At 40.0% G+C, this 22,041-nt stretch overlaps 1 protein-coding gene across 1 annotated transcript in view; it reads right to left on the bottom strand.

Moving 5' to 3' along the window:
• The window catches only part of MBD5 (methyl-CpG binding domain protein 5), a 109,059-nt gene that overhangs the window by 59,629 nt on the left and 27,389 nt on the right, over window positions 1–22,041 (bottom strand). Inside the window, exon 2 of the mRNA XM_086898234.1 lies at window positions 7,209–7,306. The gene's annotated coding sequence lies outside the window, so the exon portion shown is untranslated. The remainder of the gene's footprint in view (window positions 1–7,208; window positions 7,307–22,041) is intronic.

Raw genomic sequence — 22,041 nt, 5'->3', positions numbered from 1 at the left:
TGTCCCTCCAGCCCTGGTCCCAAATCTCTCTCGAAGCTCTACTGGAGCGCCTTTAGGAATTGGGAAGTCACCCCAGAGCCCTTCCTTACGCTCCCTTGGATGCCTGGAGAAGAAAAAGGACCTGTTTAGGGCAGGACATCAAATCCTGCAGGGAGCAGATCCAGAGATGTCAGACACAACCACACAACCCAAGCCCAGAGAGGGCCCCACTCCCATCTTCACCCCAGGATACATTTCCCAACAAATATTCCTGATTTGAAAGCATTTTCTCATGGATCAGCCACACTCTCCTCTTCGCAGAAGTACTCAAATGTAACTTTGGCCATTAAATATGGGCTCTCAGAGTTTGTTTTTCCAGGGAACAGGTGTGTGATTCCCACCTCCTGCTCCGGTCTCCTCAGCGTGTCCTTATCCCTGTCCCTGCAGCTGCAGCCAGGCTGCTCCTTCATAATTATGAACCATCTTTAACTGGAATTTTAGCTCCACATTCCTGCAGCCCAAATCAAAATTATTCACTGAGAATGTGTAATTTTGTATTTTAAATATGTTTAGATGGGACCATCACAGTAATCTGAGGGCATTGGCCCTCCTGCAGAAACATCTGTGTCAAAGCAGGGACTTGTCCCCTTCTCTGGTCTATTTTTAAAGGCTTGAAATGTGTTTTAGATTTTGGATCATCAAGGAAATGCAATTTAAGACAAATCAGAAAAATCAGTTTTATGTATGGACTAGCTCATAATCATAATTTCCACTGAAAAAGCATTAGAAAAAAGCCTTTTAAGTACTAAGAAAGAGAAAAACCAACTGAATTATGGAAAAACATTTGGTAGGAACCCCCAGATTTTATACCCTCGTGCTCAGGAAGGTGCCTGGCTCACCTTTAAACCCTCACCATCCTTTCCAAGAGGAGCCACTGTAAAAGAGCTGGATTTTACAGGATTGCAGGGCTGCAGAACAGGGCTACCCACAGCCTTAATAATATTCCAGACAGACGGAAAAATCAGCCAAATATTGATAATATGGCTTCACTGTTTTTAACTGTGTGGTGCTTTTTAGCTTTTTCCCCTAAAATGTCAAAGTACCACAAAGTAGCATCACCTGAATCAGGGATTTGCTAAATTGCTTCACTGGAAGAGAAAAGCTTTGTGTTCCCAGTGAGTTTGGAAATGCCCTTTACACAGGAACAAAACTCTTTCTCTCCCAATAACTGTTTTCTAAGGATCACAATCAAGTGAATAAATATTAACCCCATCAAGGCACGTGAGAGATCATTTTGATACACCACTCAGAGGCAGTTTGCTCAGCTTTCTGCACTTTAAATGGTATTATAAGGGAGAATGATAGCAGGAATGGTGTAAAGAACCCCAGCTGAAGGCTGTGTGTGATGGGGATAGATTGAATTCTATACTCTGAGAATACAATATCAACTGAAAGCTGCTCCATGAGAACTTCATTGAACACAAAGAGGATCCTCCAGTCGGAACACCCACGTGTCAGACTATTCCTGAGTGCCATTGTGCCTCCTGTCACCTGCTCATTTGCCTGCAGGATCTGTCCTCTGCAAATGTCACTTGCTGCCACTCAAATGCTGAAATTGTGCTGTTGATAAAGAGAAAACTTAAGGAAAAATAATAATAATAATAATAAAAAAAGATATAGGTCTGAACCAACATAAATGTCTGTACTGGCAAAGGTATAAAACATCCAAATAAAAATTAGCAGCATAAAAAAATGATGTTAGAATTATCTAGGGGAGGTTAAATATACATTATAATACCTATAATATTTATGATTTTCCTCTGTTACCTTGTATTGAAGGGGCACCAGTTTTGCTGTTCCCTTGTTGGGACAGGAATTAAGTAAGAATTCACTCCTGGATCTACTTCCTGACAAGCCATTTATTATCAATGACACAAAGATTCACCAGTGAACTCCCATTTATGTGGTATAGAAACAAGAGCATTTTGTTTTCTAACATCTAAACAATGAGCACCTCAAACAGATCCCTGATCCCATGTAAAATTCACTGGATCTCTCTCCTAAACAGTTTTAGTTCCTGGATAAAGAACTGATCAAAAAAAGAGAGGAGCTATTTTAACTTTTGATGAGTTTTTAAATAGAAATTTTAGTTCATTTTCCCTTTTCCTAAACTCAGCTGCTTTTGTCCCCACTCTCAGAGTGGCACCAAAAAACTGAAGGTGGACTTGGCTTGGGTTAATGCTTGGACTATGTGACCTTAAAGGTCTTTTCCAACTCAAGAAATTCCATGATTCTGTGAGAAATGTGATGAATCCTTTGAAGTGATCCAAACTTAGCTTGGGAGGCTGAGCCAAAGCCAGCTGTGGCAATTACTGACTCACCTTGGTGAGAATTTTTACCTCTCAGGAATATTTTTCAGGAATGTGGTCAAAAATAAAAAACCCTTTTTGTGTTCAGCTGTGGAGCATCACCACAGGTTTGGAGAAGAAGAGAGACTCTTTTCTTCAGAAACTCGGTGTGTTTGATTTTAAAAGCATCCCTGGTTTTAATTTTCAAGCATTTCCCTGGACTGGGATACTTCTAGGAAAAGGCCAGTTGAGAATCCTAAAAATGATAATGCCTTCCTTAAGCATTTCAATACGTTTTTTACCATACCAGTGGCCCTCCAGGGATGTGAACTGATAGGAAGGGGAAAAGAAAACAAAACTGAAGTGCAAAATGAAAAAAAGAATCCCTTCACAACCTTTCAGGCCACCTTCATCTCAACTTTTTTTAGGTTTTCATTAACAGCTACATTTGAAATTTGCTGCCCTTGAGCTTACTTTTTTTTAAAATTTTTTTCATAGAAGGAATTATTAAAACAAAAATCAATGATCTGAGTTTGGTTTGGTGTTTCAACAGAAAAGAATAATTCGGTTTATCTGAAGTACTACACTATACATTCTTCTTGTACATATTATTTATAATAAATAAATAATGACAGGAGCTTTTATCTGTTATTTGAAACCAGTGGCCCTTTCAGCAAAAAGATGTGGCTTTCACTTCACAGATATCCTAAGGATGGAGATATGTAACATTTTCTGATACCACAGACTGAAATAATCCAAACCCTTGACATTTTCTGGAGATATCCCAAGAACCTCAAAACTTTCTGGAGGTATTCAGGTTCCTGGGGTTGTAGGAAGCCAATCTTTAGCTTTGAAGAATTAACTATTAAAAAAATTAACTGTAACAATTTTTCTATTTTGTTATGAATTTTAAAGAGAGAGGCACTGCAGGATAAGAAAGTTTTGCATTACTTAAATGTTTAACTTCGAAATTACAACTAAATCCCTGAGCTTGATTAATTTGGTTACAATAAAAGAAGTGTTGAGAACATTTCCTTTTGTTCAGGGTGCCTGCTGCTCCAATTTTTCAAAATGAAAAGCCTTTGTAGTTGGTTTTATTTACAATATCTGTGTAAGGAAAAATTCGAAACACCAGCCCATAATTCAGTTTCAGAAGGAGCAGCTGGAAGAGAAGTGGGGATCATGGAAAACAAACTTCTTGCTCTGTGCAAAAACTTGGCAGAAGAGGCAGAAAAATTTCTGCTCAGGCAGAGAACAACTTATCAAATCTACTACATTTCAAATGTACTTTGAAAATTTGGCTCTAAAATGCTCCTAAAAGTTGTGATATTAAAGAGCAACATTAGGAAAATGTCTTCTTTTTTTTTTACCCCAAATCCTTTAAATAATTTCTGTAGCAAAAAAAAAATTCAAATGAAGTAGGTCTCCTTTTATTAAATTTAAGGAGGTAGAAGTCGTTTATACCTTGCTTTAGAGAGAGTACCTTGGGATTTCACAGAACTCCAAGCCTTTCATATGGAAAGAAGACAGAGCTAGACAGAAAATTGATTGTTCTCGGAAAAACATCAGGGCTTTAGCAAAGGCAAACGAGCTCCTTGTTTTTAATGACAATTCAGGAAAAATAGGCTGAGGAGAGAACTGCTGGAGCCCAACCCTGCTCCCTGTCTGCCTTAGGATGATCCCAACCCAAGCCTTGGGAATGCCAGGGTTGGGAGCCAGGCAGAGAGCGGAGTGTGAGCACAGTCAAGGCTCTGTGTGCCACAAACTGCCTGGGAATTCAACAGCTCCTTAAATCCTGGAGTTTGGAGCTTGGTCAGGAATGTCTCAGAGACAACAAGGCTTGGAGTTGAGGATGGCACAGGGCACTGGAGGTGTCTGTCAGTTACTGCACAGCAGCAAATTCCTTCAAATTCCATACTGGAATTTTCTCCATGTTTAAAAAGATGAACAGATGCAAACCCCACTCACCCTCCTGGATGCAGAGCCAGGTTTCTGTGTTATTAATGCTGGATTTGCCCTCAACACAAGGAAAACATGGAGAGTCCAGAGGAGGCCACAGAGCCTGGAGCCTCTCTGGAGCCAGGCTGGGAGAGCTGGGAATGTTCCCCTGGAGAAGGGAAGGATCCAGGGAGAGCTGGGAATGTTCCCCTGGAGAAGGGAAGGATGCAGGGAGAGCTGGGAATGTTCCCCTGGAGAAGGGAAGGATCCAGGGAGAGCTGGGAATGTTCCCCTGGAGAAGGGAAGGATCCAGGGAGAGCTGGGAATGTTCCCCTGGAGAAGGGAAGGATCCAGGGAGAGCTCAGAGCCCCTTGCAGGGCCTGAAGGGGCTCCAGGAGAGCTGGAGAGGGACTGGGGACAAGGGATGGAGGGACAGGAGCCAGGGAATGGCTCCCAGTGCCAGAGGGCAGGGATGGATGGGAGACTGGGAATTGGGAATTCCTGGCTGGGAGGGTGGCCAGGCCCTGGCACAGGTGTCCAGAGCAGCTGTGTCTGCCCCTGGATCCCTGGAAGTGTCCAAGGCCATTTTGGATGGGACTTGGAGCAGCCTGGGATGGTGGAAGGTGTCCCTACCACAGAACTGGATAAATTTCCATGTCCCTTCCAACCCAAACCAGTGTGGGATTCTCCAAAACTTGTTGCTAAAAGGTGCAAGAAAGCACAAAAGCAAATTGTGAATTCTATCTGCAGGGAAAGGCCTGAACATTACTGAGGAAGGAAAGGTTGAACAATTAAAGGCAGCGCATTGCTGGTTAAATTCCATCTATTTAATGGAAGGGTTTCCTATGGAGGAAAATAGCAATGTTATCATATAATTAAAGATAATGCATGAGGTCTGAGTGGGTGAGGCAGGGTCAGGAAGGTTTGGGAGTATTGGACTACACAGGAATGTGGATTCCATCCAGAGAGCCCCTGCTTTTAAAAATAGATCAAATGGAAAAGCAGCAGTGGCTGCAATACCTGCACAGCTGTGAGCACTTTAGTGGGGAAAAAAAAAAAAAAAAAAGAGTACAAAATACAAGTTAAGATGTTGAGAATGAGAACTAAATGTTTTCTTGGATTTCACTGGAGCATCCTGAGGTTTATCCACATGTACATATTAAAACTTTCAGGAAATAACCAGTACAACGTGAACCTTACATAGAAAACTACTTTCCCTGCCCTAGTTTTTCACATAGAAAAAAAGGCTTTTTCAGAACCCAAACAGTGACTTTGATAATTATTCCCCCAAAACATTTGGTTTTCCAAATGGTGTAGGTTCCCATTTTAGAACAAATAAAAACATATGCAAAGGTCTATCCTGGAAGGAAAGAGTGACAACAACAAACCCAACCCCTCAATAAGGCAGAGGTATAAATAACCTCCCTCAGCTCTGTCTTTTAAATGGAAAAATCTTCCTTCTGAGGGTCAAAAAAATCCCCAAACTAAGGGAAAATGAAAAGGGAAGAGAACTCCCTTCATTTCTTTCCCTTCATTTTCAAAGGCTCCATAAATGAGACACTTAATTTGTGTGGACTAACAAAGCATTTCCAAGAATTCTCTATTGAGACTGCTTGAAAACATAGATTAGATATATATATAGATTATATAGATTATATATATATATTATATATATATAGATTATATATATGTATATATTAGATATGTATTAGAAAGATATGTATTAGAAAGATTTGCAGAATGAGCCCTTTCCCAGCAGATCCTGATTTGGCTAAAAGAAGAAAATTAATTACAAACACTGAATAAAATTTGTATTTAAATCAGTTTTGACTGTGCTGCATCAAGGCATCACCTGGGTCTCAGCACCCTAAGAACAGTGGAGGATGTATTCCTCAAATTCCCACCTCCTAAGAGCCATCCAAAGTTCAGATTTGAGAATTAAGGAGCTAATTCATGAATTTATCCATGCCCTTATTCAAGAGCATTTTACATCCTTCACTTTGAAAAGCCTCAGCTCGAGTTGGTGCCTCCAGAAGTTCAAAACTGAAGCTGTAGCCTCATTTTGGACCTCTATGCTAAAGCAAAGAAAAGCAAATATGTAAATTCCCAGTGAATTCAAGTGCCCCATTAGGAGCTCAATTATATTCTGAAATGATGTCTTAATTGGTTTGCTCATAGATGAGCTGTACTGCTAACCAAAAATCTACTGCCATAATCAGCACTAAATTTCAGATATTGCCACACATTAAATTAACAGCAGATAATGAGTGGGAAAATTAGCTCTATTTCCATAATAGAAAAAAAAAAAAAAGTCCCATATTACCTACAGTGTTATACAGAGTTGGTTTCAAAATAAGAAAAAATAATCCATAAACAAAACTCTCCTGAATATCCTCACATTTATTTGGATTATTTATTGATAATAAATACTTCAAGCAGAGGAAATAAATGGCACAGAACACATCAGATTTGTGCTTGCAATATTTAATTTAAAATACTTCTAAAACTCTGTAGAAATTTGCAAGAGATTGAACTGTTTTACCTTTTTTTCACCAGATTTTTGTCTTTTGGAGCATAAGCCTCATACCCAATTACCCTTTAGATTTTAAGGTAGTGCTGGTTCTCATCAGTACCACAAAAATATTGTAACTGATCTGCAGCTCAAAACACTCATGAGAAAAGAAGAATAAAGAAAAACATTAAGTGCAGGGGAAAAAAAAGAGAAGCTAAGGAAGGAGAGATATTCCTGTAACTAAAAGGAGAAGAAACGGAGCTCTTTCCATGGATATTATTTTTCACTTCAGAATAAATAAACATTGAAAAAAGAGGTTAAAAGTTGGCAGAGTGATCAGACTCCCAAACTTCAGCTGCTGTTCAACTTTGGAGGTCAAAAACAAACTTAATACTTCGAGACAAATGCATAATGTGGATTATTTGAGCTACCTTTGCTGTGTGAAGGAAACAGATTTCAGAGATCTTGTCTGTAAATGATATAATCTTCAACAGTGCTGCCTCCAGCGACCACCATCGTCAGCAAGGATCTGCAGAACAACACCAGAGCACAAAATCAGCCAGGAGACCTAAATACTGATTGATTTATTTATTACAAAGGCACAATTTCATGCAACACATGAATTTAGGAGCTGCTGTTAAAAATAAACAGTTACTACAGGGGAAGGGATTGATCTGCTTGAGGAATATGATAATTACTCTATATTAGTATATTTAAAAATACACCTACCTTGGGGAATTTGCTGTTATACCAAAATAACAACAGCAAGGATCCCATGAGTTAAAATTTCAATTAAATAAAATTACAAATTAGCATTGAAATGTGACGTATTATAAAGACTAATAGATTATGAAAAGTTAAAGCACCTCCCTAGACTGAAATTAAAGGTAACTTTAAGACAAGGTCACTATAAATGCTAGTTATGGTTTTAAAAAATAAAGTTATTCAACAATATAACCCCAGAGCATAATTTGTTAGTGCTGCTTTCATATCTCAGCACTGTAGCTATGGAAAGATAAATATAAAAAATTAAATCACTAGAAAACTCATCAGGCCCAAGTGTTTGTCTTGTAAATGATTCTTCCTTTTTACTCAATCAATTCCATTTGGTTTAGACTTTCTAAGACCATGGAGGAATCCAAGCCTAAGCAAAGGAAAACTCCCCTGACTTCCATCACCTGAGAAAAAACACTTTTCAAACCAGCAAGTTATGGAACACCTACATAGATGCTCTGCTCTTTCTAGAGCTTCCAAAAATGTAAAAGCCTTGTAGAGGAAATAACTCAAATCAATCTCTGAACTACAACTGCCCACGATTATGTTCCCTCTCTTTCTCATGCAAACCTGGAAAAGCTGTCCCTGCCCCTCCAGCTGAGAACGGATGGATCAGTGTGGGGAAAACATTCCAGGCACAAAATGAGCCAGTCAAGTCCTAAAAAGCTGCTGTGCAGGCACTGGAAGCCAGGCTGCCCTGGCAGATCGGTGGGGAAATTCCAGGTATGGTTCTAGGCAGGGTTGAGGGGCTGGAGAGGGACGGAAAACCAGTTTTTTTCATAATTGAAGGCTTAATGAAGACCTGGAAGTCACAGAAGCTTCTGTGAAACAAGAGGTAAAAAAAGATCTGGTGATGAACTCAACATCACTGAACAACCCAACCCAAGACACCAAATGTTGGTGCTCTGAGATCCAAGAAAGCCCTGGAGGTGCCACTCAGGGCCCTGGTGACAAGGAGGGGATGGTCACAGCTCGGGCTCCATGACCTTGGAGGGCTTTTCCAACCCCAAAAACACTAAACCCAAACAATCACCTTTAAATCCACACCTTGTGCAGCCAAAACACAAACCCCCTTAGAATCAGGAGTAGTTAAGGCTGGAAAAAGCCTTTGAGATCACCAAGTTTAACCAGCACCACTCTTTGACAGCTCTGTTGGCTCTGGTGTCTGTTATTTGTCTCCACCCAAACCCAAACCCAAACCCAAACCCAAACCCAAACCCAAACCCAAACCCAAACCCAAACCAGTCCATCCAATGAATAAACTAGTACAGAAGCCAAGGCAGGATCCAACAACTGATTTCTTTAGTGAGTTCAGCACAGAAGTTTGGATCGGTGGCTCCAAAGAGGAAAGCTCACCTGTTGAAAACTGGGAAATGGATTGAGAATTGCAGTGAAAAATGGCATTTTAAAGGGAGAACACAATATGGAGCAGCTCTGGGATGATAATGTAATATTTCATTGTGCCACTTTAAAGAGATCCTGTTTGGATCTCCAAAGTTGTTCTCAGTCTTCTCTTAAAGGGATTTTGTTCACATAATTTGGTGTTGAGGTTTTCTATCAACATTCCCTCAAACTTCCCATCCAGTTCTTAATCTCCCCAGATTTTTTCACTGCCATGAAAAGATCTGTATTTTATTTTTTTGCCTGACAAATAAATCATTTTCACGTTGCCTTTTGTGTTAATAGATGATGTTTTCTATTTTCTTTGTGAACTGCACGGCCACAATCCAGATATTTAAACTCTGCTCCCACTGCAGATGTTATTTCTGATCAGATTTAATCATCACTCTCAAACAGAACAACTGCAATAATTGTAAGGGTATCATTAATTTTGTTCTCAAAACCTCTAAGCCTTCTCCAAGGGCTTGGAGCATCACAGCACTGGGAAGAAATTCCTTCTGTGTTTAAGCACATCTTTTCAAGGGAATCTGCTGAATTTTGTGGGACCTGCTAATTTTGCTGAATGACACCTGAGTGCTTCATTTTTCCTTTGGATGATTTTATGATCATCACCCTGAGACCAGAAGGAGTCACTATGACCTCACCTCCAATTAATGGGAATTTATAGATGAAATTAAATGCTTTCTGTTTAAGAACACGTGATGACATTTACAGTGTCCATTCCTCTAAGACATTTGATACACAAATAAAGACAGTTCCACAGAATCCCAGACTGGTTTGGGTTGGAAGGGACCTTAAAGCCCTGCCATGGGCAGGGACACCTTTCACTATCCCAGAGTGCTCCAAGCCCCATCCAACAGGTCCTGAACGCTCTTTCCTGGCCACCACAGCCCAGGAGTGCCTGGAATTCCTTTGTGCTGCTCTTCAGGTGCTCCCTGTTCTTCTTTTTAAATTTTCTCTCTTTTTCTTATAGTCTCCAGCACCTAATTTTGAATGTTGTTCCTCTAAATATCCCAGAGTATGAAGAGTTGGTTCTACAGGATTCTGCATCCTAGTCTGGTGCCAACCCACCAAACATATGTCTCTGCTCAAATGGAAGAATCTGTTTTGATTTCTCTTTTTTTAAAAAAAAATTTCTTCCTGGACTGAGGACAAAACATTTCTTTAGATACAACTCAACATTTAGTATCTTCTGAGATATGAAACTTCCTATAAATTTTTGTTAATTTATTCCCATGCAACAGCTTTGAAGAAGCTGAACTGAGTACATGACAAGAATTATTAAATGTTTAAAAATTCATTACTAAATCAAAATTAATTTAGAAATTCCTGGTTGGGAAGGTGGGCAGGCCCTGGAATGGAATTCCCAGAGAAGCTGTGGCTGCCCCTGGGTCCCTGGAAGTGTCCCAGGCCAGGCTGGACAGGGCTTGGGGCAGCCTGGGACTGAGGAAAATGTCCTTGCCCATGGCAGGGGTGGCACTGGGTGGGATTTGAAGTCTTTTCAAGCCAAACCCATCCCAGAATTCCATGATAATTCTTCAATCTCATGGGTAACAACCATGCCTGAGATTCCTAGAGATGTTTAGGAACAAAAAGAAATCCATCAGCTCAGACAGGTGCAAAATCTCACATCATTTTCTGTTAGATAAGGGAATATTTGGGATGCACCACCACAGGAACACTCCAAAGCCTCTGCCATTTCCATCACTTGTTGCCTCTGGGAGGTGTTTTTTTTTGTTTGTGAGAAAAAATCCTTCCAGTCACATGAAAATTATTCCACAGCAAGATAAATGCATGCAAGAAACAGCAGAAATTTGATGCATAACGCAGTATCTGCACACAGAGTTAAGAAAATACTTCCTAATTTTTAATTTATTTTTTTTAGCAGTAGTAAATGCAAAGAAGCAGAACCCTGAAGGGATCTTTGTATTTTCACACCTGAGGGGTGCAGAGCAGGAGCAGGACAGCAGCAGGAATGTGCAGGAATGAGCAGGGCTGGATTCTCCTCGGAGCTCAGAACCCCCACCACGATCCAGCTCAGTTCCAAAGGCTACCTCCAGAGAAGGAGGAAAACACGAGTGTTTCCCTTTTTTTATAATGCTGAAAAGGCCGCCTCAATCTTTCTTTTAAATTAATAGTTTGGAGAGAGAAACAAATAAAGAGGGTCAGATTGTTTTTGTCAGAGATGAGCAAGCAAGGACTAATGAGATCACATGACAGATGAGTCTACTCCAAGATGGTCCTAAGGAAGAAAATCCCGCTTTTAACTCGTATTTACTGTTTTACTGGCACCAAAGGAACAGAATTTTCTAATTACCATTAGAAAACAAGAAGATATTTTAACTAGGAGAGCCTCTCTAGTTTTACAAATTTGATGGTATTCTGGGGAAGGGCAGTTTTGGGGATGCTGGGCTGTATTCTGCACCAGATACTTGTCTCTATATATTCATATTTAAGTCTAACCCACATATTATATGTAAGTATTATATGTACATAAATATATAGAATAAAAATTATGTTTTCTCTATGTATATAGACAACAGACACTTTATTTTTTACTACAGGCAAAATCCCAGTGCTATCAAAATTTCTGAGAACTAAAATATTTCTGGAAGAAATAAATCCCCCAGTCCTCAACAAGACACAAACTCCATTAGAAAGAAATCCCATTTATCTTCCAAACACAAATATCTCCATTTTCTTCCTTTCTGGATTACTTCTAAATACTTTTTTAGTAGCTAATCTCTCTTTAAAGATGAACAGAGCATAGAAGAGGGGTGGGAGAGCTGGGAATGTTCCCCTGGAGAAGGGAAGGATCCAGGGAGAGCTGGGAATGTTCCCCTGGAGAAGGGAAGGATCCAGGGAGAGCTGGGAATGTTCCCCTGGAGAAAGGAAGGATCCAGGGAGAGCTGGGAATGTTCCCCTGGAGAAGGGAAGGATCCAGGGAGAGCTCAAGAGCCCCTTGCAGAGTCTGAAAGGCCTCCAGGAGAGCTGGAGAGGGACAAGGGATGGAGGGACAGGACACAGGGAATGAAGGGATATTGGGAAGGAATCCATGGACTGAAGTAACTTCCAAGAGTCTTCCTTGCTCAGAGTAGCCCAGAAATCCAGAGATGGGAAGAATCCCTCATTCATGGAAATTGAACAGGGAAAAGTAAGCTCAGTGCCACGCTAAGAAAATTATCATCCCCAGCAAAGTAGGTCACAGGAGTGAGTAGTTTACTAAATATAAACTTTCTTTGTAGTCAGGCAACCACTGTCAGAGTAATGAGATTTACTCATATTTCACCCAAGTGCTCTCTGCATTCAGAATCATTAAAATAACCACTGAGTGACCACTCACACGTCCCTCACCTCTCAGGTGACGCAGCAGCAAATTCAATAATCTCAAAAAAGAAAAAAAGAAAAGAAAAGGATTTTGGCCTTTTATAATTTGTAGATATAAAAGAAAACCTTTTGCATCTCCACTGCCATTCACCCAAACATCTCCTGTATCCAAAAATACCCTCCCAAGAGTAATTCTCTTCCCAAGTCACGTGGAGGTGACAGAGCCTTACTCTACTCCCACAAAAGCGTGGTGGCACAGCGAGTTTCAGTGACCTCCTCAAATCCCTGCTATGGTGGTGACACAGTTGGAAGGGAAACACAAAACTCCTGTCAGCTTCCAAGCCTGTGAAGAGCCAGGATTCTCGCAAAAACGTGAAACCCAGCAAAATGAATGGAAGGGTGAGAACACTCCCAAGATGTTTATTTGTTTAGTGTTTGAGGAAGGAAAGACAGTAATATTTTTCCAGCCATGAAAGTATCAGTGTGTTTATAACAGGATGTTCTTCCTCTGCTGTTTGGATGGTTCCAAAAATATTCCCCTCTGGTTTGTGGCAGTGGCTGTCACCCTGACAGCGTTCACTGCCTCCAGGGCAGGCTGTGTCTGTAACAAATCTGCACAAGCAACTGATGCCACACTCCCATTTTTCTAAACTTAGAGCTGAAAACCGAAGGGGCTGAATTAGACAACTGTGGATACAAAGCTTTAATTTCTGGATGGTTATTTCCTAGCAGTGCTCACGTTTAAAACCTGCAAAGATGGGCTAAAAGTTCTATTTTTGGTGGGTTTTGAGACAACTGCACGCTGACATTTACTATTATAAAATAATTAATGCTCCTGTGCTTTCAAACACTGGGTACCAGAAATGATGACATTGAATCAAAACCTGAAAAGAGGACACTTCACTGCAGATAAAACACTGACATCTCTTCAGAGACTTCCTTTTAAAAAGGAAAAAAAAAATAAAAAAATGGCACAGTGTTGAGCCTCAGTTGTTTGAAGAAATATTCTTCTCCTCCAAAATGAAATTAGAAACATTCAAAAGCCCAAAATGTTGTAAATTTATGAATGTATCAATCTGTGGTTACGCAGCCAAAAGGAAAAAATGCATCTCTTCAGATACATCTCTTGGTTTATTTTCTGGCTTCTTCCAAGGACAGAAAAGGCAATCAAATGCAACAGAAAAATTGTATTAATTGGCTGATCTTATGACAATTTCTATTCAACGAGATTTTCCTGTTCTTTTCACTGAATTATAACTATTCAGCACAAAATGCAGAGTTTTATACCACATTTCAAGCAGTTTCTGCCTGGTTTTGGGCACTGCCATGGCTGGGGCTGTCCTGGGTCTGCACTGCTCCCTCCTCTCCTGGATATTTTAATTTATTTAACTGCTATCGATGTTTAAACAATAATTTTTGGTGTCATTGGAAGGCTTTCCATGATATCGCAAATATCTTGTTTATTTTTAAGGAAAGAAACCTGCAAGTAAGTCTAGAAAAGTATTTCTCTGAAATCTGAGAGTAATAATTAACAGGTTTCAGGGGTCTTTTCTGCATTTTAATTTCAATATTCAGCTAAGAACTGTGTCTAATTTCCCAGAACAAGAAATGTTTTTTGGTCTGTATTTTAACACCTGCAGTTTTACAAAGGATTTCTCTTTTGATGGAACTCCTGGAAACAAATTAATTCATAAGTGCCTCCAAATCCCCCAAGATTTAACAGAGGAATATTTCTTTATATAGCAGGGCATGTTCAGCATCAAACTGAAATCTAGGAAAAGACCTTATGTAAAATTAAAATGTTTTTAATCCCTGTATCCCACTTTTCCAGGCCTACATTCACACAGACCTATTACTCCACCTGCTCTCCCTTTATCCTCATTCCATAAGGAACATCCACTGAATATTCAGGTTTAAAGCATGGGTGACATTTAATATTTTTTCCTTCTCCATTAATGCAAGATTTATAGCACTGCCATAATTACAATGCTTTTAAAACAAGCCCGTACACAAATATCAAATTCTGATTGATTGGAATCAGGAGCAAGGAATATAATCTTCCAAAACTTCATTCTTTCTTTTGGCCAAACTTAGCTGCTTTTTAGCTGATGATTTAGGAGCATCCACAAATGACATCAGGAGCACTTTAGTTACGCCAATCTAATTTAATAAAAAATACCTTGAAAGATGATTGTGTTACTAACAGAAAGGAATTTATCTCCCTTTTCAGCTGCCTGTGCAGCTCATACAGATCAGCCCCTGCAAATCACTCCTGGAAACTTCAGAACACTCCTTAAATGTAATCATGGACTTCTTCTTAATAGCAAATTTATTTGAAGCTGTGCCCGTACTCCTTCCTTGTGAAATAGAAGATAAAATCCTATTTCCTCACAGCTCACTGTGCTGCCTGCTGGAAAAGCAGAGGGTTTAAAAGTCATAATAGGTTTTTGCCCTTCTTTATTTTTTATTAAAATAAGGAAAAACATGATTGTGGGTGGACTTCCTAATTTTTTTCCTCAGCAACCTGTGCTTTCCAAAGCTCAGGAAGCCACAAGGATTCCCACTGGAACAAATCCCTGTTTAAGGCACAATCAGTCAAAGCTCTGCCTTTACTCTGTCATTCCTTCTGATATTCCTGCCGTTATCAGTTTTGTCTCCATCATTACTCTTTCCATCTTATCTTTACTAAAAAGAAAACCTTCCAGGGAAACTGCCTGGCTCCTCCAGGGGCTGGGAGAGGCACCACTATCACAGAGACATCTCCACAACAGCCACATGGACAATTAAACCAGCAGCAGATAACAGCAGAATTCCCTTCCTGCCTGCCTGAAGTGAAGTTTGGATTTTTTTTTGTGGAGAAAACAACCTTGTTAATTTTTCCAGCCATTTCCCACCATTGGCACATCCCCGTTTCTGTCACCAGGAGGAACCACCAGGGCTGTGCTGGATTCACTCCATCAGGATCCACATGGATCAGGTGTGCAGTTTGCCTCTTCCCAACTTAACTGTGGAAAAACTGCTTGGATGAGTGCTGGGTTATGGAATTAATGGATAAGACAGGCTGCTCTCCAAGAAAAGGAAATTTGGAGTGTCTGCATTGCCATAAAACCTCTCAGGACAGCAAGGAGGAGTTTGAGCCCAAGGATAAAATTGTGGTTAAATTTAAAAGTTTCTTCAAAATTCTTCATGTTTTAAAAGATCCTTTAGTTTCTAATGGCTATTTGGGATAGGTAGAAGACTGGAAATATGCATGTGGGAAAAAGAAAATGCAAAGGTCCAAGTAAAACAAACAACTCCCCCCAAAAACTGAACCTATTGGAGGAGATTTTGTAGAACCCAACTAAATCATCCCTCCCAGTAAAAACACACCAAAATTTGTTTTATCTGCTCCATCTCTTTAGCCCACAGAAACACCACCACAAAAAGAGAAGACCTTCATGTGGAGAGGGAATAAATGAGCAATAGGAAATGGGAATAACTCTGTCCAACAGTTTGGCTGCTGGAGAAAAATGCAAATTATCCTTTTCAGGGTGGTGTTGCCAGTTTAACTCATCAGTTTAAACCACCAAAGCAATTTTGATCTGCAAGAATTTTATGTCACTGGAGATAATACTAAAAGGTTTTAAGGAAAGACATCAAAAGCTTTTAAAAGATTAGGTAAGGAGTATCCCTGTCCAAATAATGATATTGTTCAAAACTGTTATCCATTTGACCCATTTAAAAGTTTAAATTTGGGTGTTTTCTTTGCCATCCATAAATATACAGCCTCTTTTTGCTCCCACAGAATGATTCTAATCTCAAATTAAACAGTCCACACTGCTGCTGGAATTGTCATCCAGGTCCATCTCATGGTAAATAAAGCAACAGCATTTACAGGCATTAAAAACAAACCAAAAAAGCAAAACTCTCATAGAAAAGTTTAATTTCTTCCCATCTTCCTCTCTTCACTCCACTTCAGCCCAGTTTTTACTCTTATGTTTTGCAATTTATCTAAAACTAAATCCTGAATTACCCTAATCTCTCAGCTCCTACGAAGTCCCATTGAAGTCGGTGAAGGAAATTCTTTGTTGCAATAAAAGAATTCTTCACTATAAATTCTTAAGAATTTCTAAAAATATTTTAAATAGAATTCTTTACCTTGGAGAATTAAATACAATTTACAATGGAAAAGAAATCCTTCCCTGGGAGGGTGGGGAGGCCCTGGCTCAGAGGGTGCTCAGAGCAGCTGCGGCTGCCCCTGGAACCCCAGGAGTGTCCAAGGTTGGACAGGGCTTGGAGAAACCCAGGATAGTGAAAGGTGTCCACGGAATGGGGTGGAAAGGGAAGTGTTTAAGATCCCTTCCCTATGGAATTCACCCTGATGTACAAGGTGGGGACACTGCACTCCCAGATCCCCACGGCAAATCCGGCGCCTCTGGCTCGGTGAGGCTTCGTGGCATCCCAGGGATGCTGAGATCCACTGCCATGCCTCAAAAATGTAATGCATTCTTTTGTATACCCAGATGAGATTCTTTTACATGGAGTGGTTAAGCCAAAGGAAAGAAACAGGAAAAAATGAAAAAGCAAACAAAAAAAAAAAGGAGAAAAATAAATAAATAAAAAAGAAGGGCCTTTGTCCCAAAACAGTTTTTCCCTTGCTTTCACTGGAAGAACCATCAAAAAAGCCACAGGGGTTGCTGAATGTTCTTCCATGACATTTAGTCTTAATCTTTACTTTCTCCACTCTTTATTTCCAGCTCAAATTCCCTACTCCAGCCTGAGCATTTCCCTGTTATCATCCCTTGTTTACAATTTCAGATCCACGGAGGCTGTTAAACCTTGTCCTGCAATTCCCCTCTCTTCCTCTTTCCATGCCATTATTCCTTAAGAGACCAGACAAAGGCACATTCAGGTGTCTTTGATAAATAAGGCAAAGCAGCATTTTAGCCCTGAAGTAGGAATCTTAAATCATGTGGCTGGAATCCCTAGGAGTGAGTGTCCATGCAGACATGGCCATAAGTCATAAACCAGTTACATCCCTTCCAGTGCATTGCACCGAGCTCCTAAAATGGGATATTTGTGTACAGCACTCACTCCATGATCTATGAGCTTCTGGTACTGAAATTGTATAAAAAAAACCCAGGTATTTCCTGAAATCTCTGATTTTCGTAACCTAGGTACAGCAAATAATGCAAGCAGGAATAAACACTAAATAATCACATATGAAAATATACACTGGATATCAGCAGGACAAAAATCTTATACCAAATCCTCTTCATAGAAAACAGAAAATGTTTTTTGCTGTGTAAAGTTAATATAGAATGATATGGTTTTATAGGAAATCAACCTAGATAAATGTTTATGTGTTTGCAAATAATCCTGCCATTCAAAACCAGTGTGATGGCAAGGAATCCAATGGTTAGATGAATAAAAAAATAATCAGCACAGTGTAAATGTAACTTTATGATCGATCAGAAACTGGTCCCAGATTCCTGCATTTTCAACTCCTGTCCTCCCCTGCACTCACACAAGCAGGAGCTGAGCATTACACCTGATTTCTTGCTGTCCTAATTATAGTCTGAATTAACTTTTGCTAATACACCAAAGCCAAAAGGCAGGACAGAAGTGGGGCCCTGTAAATCCTGGAGTGATCACAGGCCAGAGCAACCTCACTGTGCCAACCTAGGGCAGGACTCCTTTATTCCATGGAAAATCTACATTTCCTCTGGGTTGGGGTCACAGAATGCAGCTGGAAAGGAGCTCTGGAGGGCTCCAACCCAACCTCTTGCTCCAGTGAGATCCATCTTGATCCAGATGTTCATTATCAATCGAGTCTCACACTCCTACAAAGCCACAGATTTTACAACTTCTCCAGAGTTTTCATTTTCCTTGTACCTAACTGGAATCTCTTTTTCCCAAGCTGTGTCCCATGCCTCTCCCTTTGCACCTCCAGGACATGTCTGTCCCTGCCTTTTCCAAACCCTCCAGGAAGAAATGCACTTTTGTGATTCCCCCTCCCTGGATGACAGCTCTGCACTCTGAGTGTCACTAAAGCCACATCTCTATTTCACATTCATCCTTCTGATAGAAAATGGGCCCCATTTACCATGGAAATGAAACATGAACATGCAGAATAGACTGTCCACGAGGTGAACAGGGAAAGTTTCATAAATCTCCTTAAATCAAATCAACAGCTCCATTTAGACATTTCAACTGCTCCTTCCACTACTCACAGCAACTCCACCTTAGCATGCAAACAATTTTCAGTCCAACTGCCAGCTCAGCAGGGGAAGATTTAAATCTGGATTTTCTTGTCCCATAACTTTTCATTTCTTGGTTGTCAAGGCCTGAGATGTTCTGAATTCTGCGTACTGTAGGAGCAAGAGATACTGCCAACAAATCTTAATACCTCAGCAAGATTTTCCTCCTTTCTTTTGAAACAAAAGGAAATATTTTTCAAAGCAAGTTGGGTCCTTTTAGGCAGCTGAGGTCACAGTGTCAGTTTGTTGTTGAGTCACTGTTCTCTGTTAGGAAAAGGCTCAGATTCCATAGATTTCTTAGGAATTATATCACTTAGTATAAATAAGGCTATAATTTAATCATCATAATCTTTGGGTTTAATGTGGTTAGAAGGTAAAGTTGCTTCCTGGGTTAACTTTGTGCTACATGGACAATTGCCCTTTTCTGCAACACTCATTTATTTTTAAAAGCTTTGATGAGATAGATAATTCTTGGAGTATTTTCTACAGTTTAACAAGTTTCTAATATAAGATTCTATCATGAAAATTCACTGAATTACTCCTCAAGAATGGCACTGTTCTTTGCTGAATGGGAATTCCCCGTGGAAAACAACAGAGTCTAAAATAGCTCTGAGATGGAAATCTCTCCTCTGCCTCCCTGGGTGCTCTCACCTGCCTCCTTCCACATCCCCAGCATGCACTGAATCCACTCCAGGCTCCCTGAATCCCTCCCCCAGACTTCTTTCCCAATTTTTTCCATCAGGTATTTTCTCAGTGTCTCAAGGACAGTGACTTGCCCAGAGTGACTGTGGATTCCCAATCCCTGGAAGAGTCCAAGGCCAGGCTGGACAGGGCTTGGAGCAACCTGGGATAGCGGAAGGTGCCAGACACAAAGCCCAACAACATGAGACACATTTTCATCTTAAAAGTCAAAGCCTTCTTAATTTATTTTTATGACTTTTCTCCCCCTCACCTCCCTCTTCAAGCTTATCTCTGCAGCCCCAAATCCATCTCTTCCCTCTGACCGGAGTTTGGGCTCCTGAAACTTCTTCATCCCCCAAATCACATTAATTTAAATTAAATTAAATCACATTAATCTTCCCCTCTGTATTCCCTCCATTGATATGAGCTCTCCTCATCATCCCTTATTTTCTTATTTTATGTCAATAAGGATCTTATAAACTGAAGAGACAACTCCCTCATTTTAGCCTGGTGATAATTCCCCACACGAGGAACCTCCTGACCTCCTGCACTTCCAGTTCTCCTGTCCAAACTGATTTGATCTTCTGGCTTTCATCTTCTCTCACTGATCCAGCTGTGCCACAGGTGGAAAAGCTGCAATGTGCTCCATCCCTACTCCTGCACAGACAGCTTTTATTTCCTTCCATGGAATTGTGGGCAAGCTTGGGTCGAAGCACCGGGCTCTCACTAAAACTGAGTAACAAACAGGACACCATTTTCAATCTAAATTCTACAAATTTCTAAGTGTAAGGTGTAAAAAAAATATTCAACTCAAGTAAAATATTTATGTGGCAAAACCATTTTTGTGCAAAGCTTCACTCAAAGCATGATTTGAGATGGAGTCACAATCTTTAACCTCTGTGTATTTGTAGTACTAAATTTTAAATTCTGGACTATGTCCTCAGTTAAACTCTAACAGCCTTTAAGGAAGACAAACCCCGCCCCAAAAACACAACAGAGAAAAGTCAACACAAAGTTTAGATCCCACAGGGACTATTTTAAACTTAATATTTCCAAGATCTCTCTTTTTGGGGTTTTCTTTGCTAAGGAAGTCACAAACTGCTGCTGCATTTGGGAAAAGAAAATCCTTTTTCATGAGCATTTAAAATCAACATAAGTAGCAAACACTAAAGCAAAGTCTGGTATACACATAAATTTGAGTCCACAAAGTCTAAAGATGACAAAGAAATTATTTGCTACAACTTTTAGGGCAATTATGGGGACTGATAATTGCATTATTTACTATTTTGAGTGCTGATATATCTTACAGTTGTGAATATGTGGATTGTGGATTTGTGCTTGAATTTGCAAGTAAGAAAGCAAATTAGTGGAAATAAAGAATATATATTTATTGATATTATCTGGTATATCAAAAAATAAGTAAAACATAACTGAAGTGTTGAAAAAATTGTGAACTGTGTACAGTGTCAAGGCTTTGGGCATAAAGTGATCACAGAACGTTAAATAAATTAAGAAAAAAGTTACAAAGAGGCAACAAAGGAGATGATCTAGCAGTGAGATGGAGTTGAGAGCAGAAACACAGATGAGTTACAAGTCTGGACAAAGTAACTATTTAGAATATTTAGAAAAGGCTCAGAGACTAAAGGTAGATTCCATAAAGGCATGGGGTATCTTAAAAATGGACTTTTAATAAGAAGAAACTGTAGCAAAGTGAGCAAAGCAGTTCCAGAAAATGCTGGAAGAACATGCCTGGCAGGAAAGGAAACACCAGGAAAAAGACAAACATTCCCTAAATCCAGAGCATGGAGTAGATGTTCATCAGCTGCTGAAAAGCTGCTGAAAATTCAGAACTGTTTTTCAGAAGAACTAAGGAAATTCCAAACCACGAGCTCCAGGGACAAACCCTCATGGGAAAAACCACAAATCACACACAAAGGAGCAGGAGTTTCTTTAAGCAGAACTTCAAGAGGCCACAAAGCGCAACTTCCGCTGCCTTTGCACCGCCATTCCCAAGGAGTTACATCCTTGGAGTCCCACTCCATGGCAGTTACAGCAGGAGACAACCCAAAATGACACAGCAGAGCCCCAGGAACAGCACGTGGGACAGGATGAATTTGACATCGTGGAGATCCTTCCACTGGGGACCCTCCCATGACACAAACGCATCCGGGCAGCCGCGATCCCACCCGGAGCTGCGGATTCCGAGGTTGGGATCACATGGAGACGCCGGGGGAGGAGAGCAGAACTTTCAGAGGAGTTAAATAAATTATATATATATCAAATATATTAATATGAAATATAAATATAATTATTATATATTAATACAATAATGTGAAATAAATTTTAGTTTCACAACAGCTCATCCAACTTGGCACCAAGGGAAAAGCGATCTGGGAATGGCATCTCCAGCAAGGACACTGGAGAATCTCATTCATCGACTGTTCCCAGCTCTCAGCATCACAGTTCAGCCTTTGCTGCACAAAACTGAGAATTCCTCAACTAGCCAGCTCTAGAGTCTGCAGTTGTTCAGAAAATTATGAAGGTTTTCATCAAAAAAAAATAATCAAGACTAATAACAGTAATATTCAGCAAATACTCTTTATTTGCTGAAGAGTGTATAAGGAATTGTGAAGGATGTATCAGGAGTCTCACATGACACCATTTACTTGTGGAGGGAAAAATAAAGGGAGACAGAAGGCAAATCTATAGCCAGTGCAGATGGACTTGATTTAAATTGTACTTCATTTAAATGCAACCTCTCACACCTGCAAACATCAGAATATATTCATTTATATCAGCACATTGTAACCCGACAGCAAAAAAAATAGAACGTAGGAAATTA

The sequence above is a fragment of the Cyanistes caeruleus genome, chromosome 7, assembly GCF_971803275.1.
Source record: "Cyanistes caeruleus chromosome 7, bCyaCae1.hap1.1, whole genome shotgun sequence".
NCBI lineage: Eukaryota > Metazoa > Chordata > Aves > Passeriformes > Paridae > Cyanistes > Cyanistes caeruleus.
The sequence above is the reverse complement of the archived record's forward strand: the minus strand, read 5'-3'. Positions and strand labels throughout refer to the sequence as shown.